Raw genomic sequence first — 13,958 nt, forward strand, 5'->3', positions numbered from 1 at the left:
TACAGACCCCAGTACCAGAGATCCAAACAGTTCGAACAGTACTACAGACCCCAGTACCACAGATACATACGAGGTAGAACAATACCAGAGACCCCGGTACCAGAGATCCAAACAGTTAGAATGGCAACTACAGACCCCAGTTCCACCAATCCAAACAGTTAGTACACCAGTACGACAGACCAAGCACCACAGTTCCAAACAATCAGAGCAGTACTACAGACCCCAGTACAAAAGACACAAACAGTTAGAACAACAGTACCACAGACCCATCACCACAGTTCCAAACAATCAGACCAGTACTACAGACCCCAGTACAAAAGACAAAAACAGTTAGAACAACAGTACCACAGACCCATCACCACAGTTTCAAACAATCAGAACAATACTACAGACCCCAGTACAAAACAAACAGTTAGAACAACAGTACCACAGATGCCAATATCTCAAACCCAAACAGTTAGAACTACAGTACAACAGACACAAACAGTCAGAATAACAGTACCACAGCACCCATTACAACAGACCCAAACAGTCAGAACAACAATACCACAGATCCGAGTACAACAGATCCAAACAGTCAAAACAACAGTACCACAGACCTCAATACTACAGACCCCAGTACCACAGACCCAAACAGTTAGAACAACAGTACCACAGACCCCAATACTATAGACTCCAGTACCGCAGATCCAAACAGTTCAAACAGTACTACAGACCCCAGTACCACAGATCCAAACGTTGCAAACAATACTACAGACCCAGTACCACAGATCGAAACAGTTCGAACTGTACTACAGACCCCAGTACCACAGATAAAAACAGTTCAAACAATACTACAGACCCCAGTACCACAGATCCAAACAGTTTGAACAGCATTGCTACAGACCCCAGTACCACAGATCCAAACAGTTCAAACAACAATACAACAGACCCCAGTACCACACATCCAAACAGTTCAAACATTACTACAGACCCCAGTACCACATATCCAAACATTACGAACAATATTACTACAGACCCAAGTACCACAGATCCAAACATTTCGAACAATATTACTAGAGATCCCAGTACCACAGGTCCAAACATTTCAGACAACAATACTACAGACCCCATAACCACAGACCCAAGCAGTTCGAACAACAATACTACAGACTCTAGTACGACAGATCTAAACAGATCGAACATTACTACAGACCCCAGTACCACAGACCCAAACAGTTCAAACAACAATACAACAGACCCCAGTACCACACATCCAAACAGTTCAAACATTACTACAGACCCCAGTACCACATATCCAAACATTACGAACAATATTACTACAGACCCAAGTACCACAGATCCAAACATTTCGAACAATATTACTAGAGATCCCAGTACCACAGATTCAAACAGTTCGAACTGTACAACAGACCCCAGTACCACGGATCCAAACAGTTCAAACAACAATACTACAGACCCCAGTACCACAGATCGAAACAGTTCGAAGAACGATACTACAGACTCTCGCACGACAGATCTAAACAGATCAAACAGTACTACAGACCCCAGTAAAACAGATCCAAACAGTTAGAACAACATTACTACAGACCCCAGTACCACAGACCCAACCAGTTCAAACTACAATACTACAGACCCCAGTACACACATCCAAACAGTTTGAACAACAGTACTACAGACCCGAGTACCACAAATCCAAACAGTTCAAACAACATTACTACAGACCCCAGTACCACAGATCCAAACAGTTCAAACAACAATACTACAGACCCTAGTAACACAGATCCAAACAGTTCGAACAACAATACTACAGACCCCAGTACCACAAATCCAAACAGTTCAAACAACATTACTACAGACCCCAGTACCACAGATCCAAACAGTTCAAACAACAATACTGCAGACCCCAGTACCACAGACCCAAACAGTTCGAACAACAATACTACAGACACCAGTATCACAGACCTAAACAGTTCGAACGGTACTACTGACCCCAGTACCACAGACCCAAACAGTTCGAACAACAATACTACAGACACCAGTATCACAGACCTAAACAGTTCGAACAGTACTACTGACCCCAGTACCACAGACCCAAACAGTTCGAACAACAATACTACAGACACCAGTATCACAGACCTAAACAGTTCGAACGGTACTACTGACCCCAGTACCACAGACCCAAACAGTTCGAACAACAATACTACAGACACCAGTATCACAGACCTAAACAGTTCGAACAGTACTACAGACCCCAGTACCACAGACCCAAACAGTTCGAACAACAATACTACAGACACCAGTATCACAGACCTAAACAGTTCGAACAGTACTACAGACCACAGTACCACAGACCCATACAGTTCAAACAACAATACTACAGACCACAGTACCACAGTCCCAAACAGTTCGAACAGTTCTAAAGACACCAGTAACACAGATCCAAACAGTTCGAACTGTACAACAGACCACAGTACCACAGATCCAAACATTTCGAACAACATTACTACAGACCCCAGTAGCACACATCCAAACAGTTCGTACTGTACAACAGACCACAGTACCACAGATCCAAACATTTCAAACAACATTACTACAGACCCCAGTACCACAGATTCAAACAGTTCGAACTGTACAACAGACCCCAGTACCACAGATCCAAACATTTCGAACAACATTACTACAGACCCCAATACCACAGATTCAAACAGTTCGAACTGTACAACAGACCCCAGTACCACAGATCCAAACATTTCGAACAACATTACTACAGACCCCAGTACCACAGATTCAAACAGTTCGAACAACAATACTACAGACACCAGTATCACAGACCTAAACAGTTCGAACAGTACTACTGACCCCAGTACCACAGACCCAAACAGTTCGAACAACAATACTACAGACACCAGTACCACAGACCCAAACAGTTCGAACTGTACTACAGACACCAGTACCACAGATCCAAACAGTTCGAACTGTACTACAGACCCCAGTACCACAGATCCAAACAGTTCGGAAAACAGTACTACAGACCCCAGTACCAGAAATCCAAACAGTACTACAGACCCCAGTACCACAGATCCAAACAGTTCGAACTGTAGTACAGACCCCAGTATCACAGATCCAAATATTTCGAACAATATTACTACAGACCCCAGTACCACAGATCCAAACAGTTCGGAAAACAGTACTACAGACCCCAGTACCAGAGATCCAAACAGTACTACGGACCCCAGAACCACAGATCCAAACAGTTTGAACAGTACTACAGACCCCAGTACCACAGATACAAACGAGTTCAAACAATACAACAGACCCGGTACCAGAGATCCAAACAGTTATAAAGGCAACTTCAGACCCCAGTTCCACCAATCCAAACAGTTAGAACAACAGTAGCACAGACCTATCACCACATTTTCAAACAATCAGAACAGTACTACAGACCCCAGTAGCACACATCCAAACAGTTCGAACTGTACAACAGACCCCAGTACCACAGATTCAAACATTTCGAACAATATTACTACAGACCCCAGTACCACAGATCCAAACAGTTCGGAAAACAATACTACAGACCCCAGTACTACAGATCCAAACAGTTCAAACAACAGTACTACAGACCCCAGTACCAGAGATCCAAACAGTACTACAGACCCCAGTACCACAGATACAAACAGTTTGAACAGTACTACAGACCCCAGTACCACAGATACAAACAGTTTGAACAGTACTACAGACCCCAGTACCACAGATACAAACAGTTTGAACAGTACTACAGACCCCAGTACCACAGATACAAACAGTTTGAACAGTACTACAGACCCCAGTACCACAGATCCAAACAGTTTGAACAGTACTACAGACCCCAGTACCACAGATACATACGAGGTAGAACAATACCAGAGACCCCGGTACCAGAGATCCAAACAGTTAGAATGGCAACTACAGACCCCAGTTCCACCAATCCAAACAGTTAGTACACCAGTACGACAGACCAAGCACCACAGTTCCAAACAATCAGAGCAGTACTACAGACCCCAGTACAAAAGACACAAACAGTTAGAACAACAGTACCACAGACCCATCACCACAGTTCCAAACAATCAGACCAGTACTACAGACCCCAGTACAAAAGACAAAAACAGTTAGAACAACAGTACCACAGACCCATCACCACAGTTTCAAACAATCAGAACAATACTACAGACCCCAGTACAAAACAAACAGTTAGAACAACAGTACCACAGATGCCAATATCTCAAACCCAAACAGTTAGAACTACAGTACAACAGACACAAACAGTCAGAATAACAGTACCACAGCACCCATTACAACAGACCCAAACAGTCAGAACAACAATACCACAGATCCGAGTACAACAGATCCAAACAGTCAAAACAACAGTACCACAGACCTCAATACTACAGACCCCAGTACCACAGACCCAAACAGTTAGAACAACAGTACCACAGACCCCAATACTATAGACTCCAGTACCGCAGATCCAAACAGTTCAAACAGTACTACAGACCCCAGTACCACAGATCCAAACGTTGCAAACAATACTACAGACCCAGTACCACAGATCGAAACAGTTCGAACTGTACTACAGACCCCAGTACCACAGATAAAAACAGTTCAAACAATACTACAGACCCCAGTACCACAGATCCAAACAGTTTGAACAGCATTGCTACAGACCCCAGTACCACAGATCCAAACAGTTCAAACAACAATACAACAGACCCCAGTACCACACAACCAAACAGTTCAAACATTACTACAGACCCCAGTACCACATATCCAAACATTACGAACAATATTACTACAGACCCAAGTACCACAGATCCAAACATTTCGAACAATATTACTAGAGATCCCAGTACCACAGGTCCAAACATTTCAGACAACAATACTACAGACCCCATAACCACAGACCCAAGCAGTTCGAACAACAATACTACAGACTCTAGTACGACAGATCTAAACAGATCGAACATTACTACAGACCCCAGTACCACAGACCCAAACAGTTCAAACAACAATACAACAGACCCCAGTACCACACATCCAAACAGTTCAAACATTACTACAGACCCCAGTACCACATATCCAAACATTACGAACAATATTACTACAGACCCAAGTACCACAGATCCAAACATTTCGAACAATATTACTAGAGATCCCAGTACCACAGGTCCAAACATTTCAGACAACAATACTACAGACCCCATAACCACAGACCCAAGCAGTTCGAACAACAATACTACAGACTCTAGTACGACAGATCTAAACAGATCGAACATTACTACAGACCCCAGTACCACAGACCCAAACAGTTCAAACTACAATACTACAGACCCCAGTACCAAACATGCAAACAGTTCAAACAGTACTACAGACACCAGTACCACGGATCCAAACAGTTCAAACAACAATACTACAGACCCCAGTACCACAGATCGAAACAGTTCGAAGAACGATACTACAGACTCTCGCACGACAGATCTAAACAGATCAAACAGTACTACAGACCCCAGTAAAACAGATCCAAACAGTTAGAACAACATTACTACAGACCCCAGTACCACAGACCCAACCAGTTCAAACTACAATACTACAGACCCCAGTACACACATCCAAACAGTTTGAACAACAGTACTACAGACCCGAGTACCACAAATCCAAACAGTTCAAACAACATTACTACAGACCCCAGTACCACAGACCCAAACAGTTCGAACAACAATACTACAGACACCAGTATCACAGACCTAAACAGTTCGAAAGGTACTACTGACCCCAGTACCACAGACCCAAACAGTTCGAACAACAATACTACAGACACCAGTATCACAGACCTAAATAGTTCGAACAGTACTACTGACCGCAGTACCACAGACCCAAACAGTTCGAACAACAATACTACAGACACCAGTATCACAGACCTAAACAGTTCAAACAGTACTACAGACCACAGTACCACAGACCCAAACAGTTCAAACAACAATACTACAGACCACAGTACCACAGTCCCAAACAGTTCGAACAGTTCTACAGACACCAGTAACACAGATCCAAACAGTTCGAACTGTACAACAGACCACAGTACCACAGATCCAAACATTTCGAACAACATTACTACAGACCCCAGTAGCACACATCCAAACAGTTCGTACTGTACAACAGACCACAGTACCACAGATCCAAACATTTCGAACAACATTACTACAGACCCCAGTACCACAGATTCAAACAGTTCGAACTGTACAACAGACCCCAGTACCACAGATCCAAACATTTCGAACAACATTACTACAGACCCCAATACCACAGATTCAAACAGTTCGAACTGTACAACAGACCCCAGTACCACAGATCCAAACATTTCGAACAACATTACTACAGACCCCAGTACCACAGATTCAAACAGTTCGAACTGTACAACAGACCCCAGTACCACAGATCCAAACATTTCGAACAACATTACTACAGAACCCAGTACCAAAGACCCAAACAGTTCGAACAACAATACTACTGACACCAGTATCACAGACCTAAACAGTTCGAACAGTACTACTGACCCCAGTACCACAGACCCAAACAGTTCGAACAACAATACTACAGACACCAGTACCACAGACCCAAACAGTTCGAACTGTACTACAGACCCCAGTACCACAGATCCAAACAGTTCGGAAAACAGTACTACAGACCCCAGTACCAGAAATCCAAACAGTACTACAGACCCCAGTACCACAGATCCAAACAGTTCGAACTGTAGTACAGACCCCAGTATCACAGATCCAAATATTTCGAACAATATTACTACAGACCCCAGTACCACAGATCCAAACAGTTCGGAAAACAGTACTACAGACCCCAGTACCAGAGATCCAAACAGTACTACGGACCCCAGAACCACAGATCCAAACAGTTTGAACAGTACTACAGACCCCAGTACCACAGATACAAACGAGTTCAAACAATACAACAGACCCGGTACCAGAGATCCAAACAGTTATAAAGGCAACTTCAGACCCCAGTTCCACCAATCCAAACAGTTAGAACAACAGTAGCACAGACCTATCACCACATTTTCAAACAATCAGAACAGTACTACAGACCCCAGTAGCACACATCCAAACAGTTCGAACTGTACAACAGACCCCAGTACCACAGATTCAAACATTTCGAACAATATTACTACAGACCCCAGTACCACAGATCCAAACAGTTCGGAAAACAATACTACAGACCCCAGTACTACAGATCCAAACAGTTCAAACAACAGTACTACAGACCCCAGTACCAGAGATCCAAACAGTACTACAGACCCCAGTACCACAGATACAAACAGTTTGAACAGTACTACAGCCCCCAGTACCACAGATACAAACAGTTTGAACAGTACTACAGACCCCAGTACCACAGATACAAACAGTTTGAACAGTACTACAGACCCCAGTACCACAGATACAAACAGTTTGAACAGTACTACAGACCCCAGTACCACAGATCCAAACAGTTTGAACAGTACTACAGACCCCAGTACCACAGATACAAACGAGTTCAAACAATACAACAGACCCGGTACCAGAGATCCAAACAGTTATAAAGGCAACTTCAGACCCCAGTTCCACCAATCCAAACAGTTAGAACAACAGTAGCACAGACCTATCACCACATTTTCAAACAATCAGAACAGTACTACAGACCCCAGTACCACAGATCGAAACACTTCGAACAATACTACAGACCCCAGTACCACAGTTCCAAACAGTCAGAACAACAGTACTACAGACCCCAGTACCACAGATACATACGAGGTAGAACAATACCAGAGACCCCGGTACCAGAGATCCAAACAGTTAGAATGGCAACTACAGACCCCAGTTCCACCAATCCAAACAGTTAGTACACCAGTACGACAGACCAAGCACCACAGTTCCAAACAATCAGAGCAGTACTACAGACCCCAGTACAAAAGACACAAACAGTTAGAACAACAGTACCACAGACCCATCACCACAGTTCCAAACAATCAGACCAGTACTACAGACCCCAGTACAAAAGACAAAAACAGTTAGAACAACAGTACCACAGACCCATCACCACAGTTTCAAACAATCAGAACAATACTACAGACCCCAGTACAAAACAAACAGTTAGAACAACAGTACCACAGATGCCAATATCTCAAACCCAAACAGTTAGAACTACAGTACAACAGACACAAACAGTCAGAATAACAGTACCACAGCACCCATTACAACAGACCCAAACAGTCAGAACAACAATACCACAGATCCGAGTACAACAGATCCAAACAGTCAAAACAACAGTACCACAGACCTCAATACTACAGACCCCAGTACCACAGACCCAAACAGTTAGAACAACAGTACCACAGACCCCAATACTATAGACTCCAGTACCGCAGATCCAAACAGTTCAAACAGTACTACAGACCCCAGTACCACAGATCCAAACGTTGCAAACAATACTACAGACCCAGTACCACAGATCGAAACAGTTCGAACTGTACTACAGACCCCAGTACCACAGATAAAAACAGTTCAAACAATACTACAGACCCCAGTACCACAGATCCAAACAGTTTGAACAGCATTGCTACAGACCCCAGTACCACAGATCCAAACAGTTCAAACAACAATACAACAGACCCCAGTACCACACATCCAAACAGTTCAAACATTACTACAGACCCCAGTACCACATATCCAAACATTACGAACAATATTACTACAGACCCAAGTACCACAGATCCAAACATTTCGAACAATATTACTAGAGATCCCAGTACCACAGGTCCAAACATTTCAGACAACAATACTACAGACCCCATAACCACAGACCCAAGCAGTTCGAACAACAATACTACAGACTCTAGTACGACAGATCTAAACAGATCGAACATTACTACAGACCCCAGTACCACAGACCCAAACAGTTCAAACAACAATACAACAGACCCCAGTACCACACATCCAAACAGTTCAAACATTACTACAGACCCCAGTACCACATATCCAAACATTACGAACAATATTACTACAGACCCAAGTACCACAGATCCAAACATTTCGAACAATATTACTAGAGATCCCAGTACCACAGGTCCAAACATTTCAGACAACAATACTACAGACCCCATAACCACAGACCCAAGCAGTTCGAACAACAATACTACAGACTCTAGTACGACAGATCTAAACAGATCGAACATTACTACAGACCCCAGTACCACAGACCCAAACAGTTCAAACTACAATACTACAGACCCCAGTACCAAACATCCAAACAGTTCAAACAGTACTACAGACACCAGTACCACGGATCCAAACAGTTCAAACAACAATACTACAGACCCCAGTACCACAGATCGAAACAGTTCGAAGAACGATACTACAGACTCTCGCACGACAGATCTAAACAGATCAAACAGTACTACAGACCCCAGTAAAACAGATCCAAACAGTTAGAACAACATTACTACAGACCCCAGTACCACAGACCCAACCAGTTCAAACTACAATACTACAGACCCCAGTACACACATCCAAACAGTTTGAACAACAGTACTACAGACCCGAGTACCACAAATCCAAACAGTTCAAACAACATTACTACAGACACCAGTATCACAGACCTAAACAGTTCGAACGGTACTACTGACCCCAGTACCACAGACCCAAACAGTTCGAACAACAATACTACAGACCCCTGTACCACAGACCCAAACAGTTCGAACAACAATACTACAGACACCAGTATCACAGACCTAAACAGTTCGAACAGTACTACTGACACCAGTACCACAGACCCAAACAGTTCGAACAACAATACTACAGACACCAGTATCACAGACCTAAACAGTTCAAACAGTACTACTGACCCCAGTACCACAGACCCAAACAGTTCGAACAACAATACTACAGACACCAGTATCACAGACCTAAACAGTTCAAACAGTACTACAGACCACAGTACCACAGACCCAAACAGTTCAAACAACAATACTACAGACCACAGTACCACAGTCCCAAACAGTTCGAACAGTTCTACAAACACCAGTAACACAGATCCAAACAGTTCGAACTGTACAACAGACCACAGTACCACAGATCCAAACATTTCGAACAACATTACTACAGACCCCAGTAGCACACATCCAAACAGTTCGTACTGTACAACAGACCACAGTACCACAGATCCAAACATTTCGAACAACATTACTACAGACCCCAGTACCACAGATTCAAACAGTTCGAACTGTACAACAGACCCCAGTACCACAGATCCAAACATTTCGAACAACATTACTACAGACCCCAATACCACAGATTCAAACAGTTCAAACTGTACAACAGACCCCAGTACCACAGATCCAAACATTTCGAACAACATTACTACAGACCCCAGTACCACAGATTCAAACAGTTCGAACTGTACAACAGACCCCAGTACCACAGATCCAAACATTTCGAACAACATTACTACAGAACCCAGTACCAAAGACCCAAACAGTTCGAACAACAATACTACAGACACCAGTATCACAGACCTAAACAGTTCGAACAGTACTACTGACCCCAGTACCACAGACCCAAACAGTTCGAACAACAATACTACAGACACCAGTACCACAGACCCAAACAGTTCGAACTGTACTACAGACACCAGTACCACAGATCCAAACAGTTCGAACTGTACTACAGACCCCAGTACCACAGATCCAAGCAGTTCGGAAAACAGTACTACAGACCCCAGTACCAGAAATCCAAACAGTACTACAGACCCCAGTACCACAGATCCAAACAGTTCGAACTGTAGTACAGACCCCAGTATCACAGATCCAAATATTTCGAACAATATTACTACAGATCCCAGTACCACAGATCCAAACAGTTCGGAAAACAGTACTACAGACCCCAGTACACACATCCAAACAGTTTGAACAACAGTACTCCAGACCCGAGTACCACAAGTCCAAACAGTTCGAACAACATTACTACAGACCCCAGTACCACAGACCCAAAAAGTTCGAACAACAATACTACAGACACCAGTATCACAGACCTAAACAGTTCGAACAGTACTACTGACCCCAGTACCACAGACCCAAACAGTTCGAACAACAATACTACAGACACCAGTATCACAGACCTAAACAGTTCGAACAGTACTGCAGACCGCAGTACCACAGACCCAAACAGTTCAAAAAACAATACTACAGACCCCAGTACCACAGACCCAAACAGTTCGAACTGTACTACAGACCCCACTACCACAGATCCAAACAGTTCGAACTGTACTACAGACCCCAGTATCACAGATCCAAATATTTCAAACAATATTACTACAGACCCCAGTACCACAGGTCCATACAGTTCGGAAAACAATACTACAGACCCCAGTACCAGAGATCCAAACAGTACTACAGACCCCAGTACCACAGATCCAAACATTTCAAACAGTACTACAGACCCCAGTACCACAGATCCAAACATTTCAAACAGTACTACAGACCCCAGTACCACAGATCCAAACAGTTTGAACAGTACTACAGACCCCAGTACCACAGATCCAAACAGTTTGAACAGTACTACAGACCCCAGTACCACAGATACAAACGAGTTCAAACAATACAACAGACCCGGTACCAGAGATCCAAACAGTTATAAAGGCAACTTCAGACCCCAGTTCCACCAATACAAGCAGTTAGAACAACAGTAGCACAGACCTATCACCACATTTTCAAACAATCAGAACAGTACTACAGACCCCACTACCACAGATACAAACAAGTTCAAACAATACAACAGACCCGGTACCAGAGATCCAAACAGTTATAAAGGCAACTTCAGACCCCAGTTCCACCAATACAAGCAGTTAGAACAACAGTAGCACAGACCTATCACCACATTTTCAAACAATCAGAACAGTACTACAGACTCCAGTACAAAAGACACAAACAGTTAGAACAACAGTACAACAGACACAAACAGTCAGAATGACAGTACCACAGCACCCATTACAACAGACCCAAACAGTCGGAACAACAATACCACAGATCCCAGAACAACAGATCCAGTCAAAACAACAGTACCATAGATCTCAATACTACAGACCCCAGTACCACAGATCCAAACAGTTCGAACTGTAGTACAGACCCCCGTACCAGAGATCCAAACAGTACTACAGACACCAGTAACACAGATCCAAACAGTTCGAACAACAATACTACAGACCCCAATTACACAGATCAAAACAGTTCGAACAACATTACTACAGACCCCAGTACCACAGACCCAAACAGATCGAACAACATTACTACAGACCCCAATAACACAGATCCAAACGGTTCGATCAACAATACTACAGACTCCAGTACCACAAACCCAAACAGTTCGAACAACTATACTACAGACCCCTGTACCACAGACCCAAACATTTCAAACAGTACTACAGACCCCAGTAACACAGATCCAAACGGTTCAATCAACAATACTACAGACTTCAGTACCACAAACCCAAACAGTTTGAACAACAATACTACAGACCCCTGTACCACAGACCCAAACATTTCATACAGTACTACAGACCCCAGTAACACAGATCCAAATGGTACGATCAACAATGCTACAGACCCCAGTACCAAAGACCCAAACAGTTCGAACAATACTACAGACGCCAGAACAACAGATCCAAACAGTCAAAACAACAGTAACACAGCCCTCAATGCTACAGACCCCAGTACCAAAGACCCAAACAGTTCGAACAATACTACAGACGCCAGAACAACAGATCCAAACAGTCAAAACAACAGTAACACAGCCCTCAATGCTACAGACCCCAGTACCAAAGACCCAAACAGTTCGAACAATACTACAGACGCCAGAACAACAGATCCAAACAGTCAAAACAACAGTAACACAGCCCTCAATGCTACAGACCCCAGTACCAAAGACCCAAACAGTTCGAACAACAGTACTACAGACCCCAGTACCACAGACCCAAACAGATCGAACAACAATACTACAGACCCCAGTACCACAGATCCAAACAGTTCGAACAACAGTACTACAGACCCCAGTACCACAGACACAAACAGTTCAAACAACAATACTACAGACCCCAGTACCACAGATCCAAACAGTTCAAACAGTACTACAGACCCCAGTACCACTGATCCAAACAGTTCAAACAACAATACTACAGACCCCAGTACCACAGATCCAAACAGTTCAAACAGTACTACAGACCCCAGTACCACTGATCCAAACAGTTCAAACAACAATACTACAGACACCAGTACCACAGATACAAACAGTTCGAACAGTACTACAGACCCCAATACTACAAACCCCAGTACCACAGACCCAACCAGTTCAAACTACAATACTACAGACCCCAGTACACACATCCAAACAGTTTGAACAACAGTACTCCAGACCCGAGTACCACAAGTCCAAACAGTTCGAACAACATTACTACAGACCCCAGTACCACAGACCCAAAAAGTTCGAACAACAATACTACAGACACCAGTATCACAGACCTAAACAGTTCGAACAGTACTACTGACCCCAGTACCACAGACCCAAACAGTTCGAACAACAATACTACAGACACCAGTATCACAGACCTAAACAGTTCGAACAGTACTACAGACCGCAGTACCACAGACCCAAACAGTTCAAAAAACAATACTACAGACCCCAGTACCACAGACCCAAACAGTTCGAACTGTACTACAGACCCCACTACCACAGATCCAAACAGTTCGAACTGTACTACAGACCCCAGTATCACAGATCCAAATATTTCAAACAATATTACTACAGACCCCAGTACCACAGGTCCAAACAGTTCGGAAAACAATACTACAGACCCCAGTACCAGAGATCCAAACAGTACTACAGACC

This window comes from Hemitrygon akajei, chromosome 8, assembly GCF_048418815.1.
Source record: "Hemitrygon akajei chromosome 8, sHemAka1.3, whole genome shotgun sequence".
NCBI lineage: Eukaryota > Metazoa > Chordata > Chondrichthyes > Myliobatiformes > Dasyatidae > Hemitrygon > Hemitrygon akajei.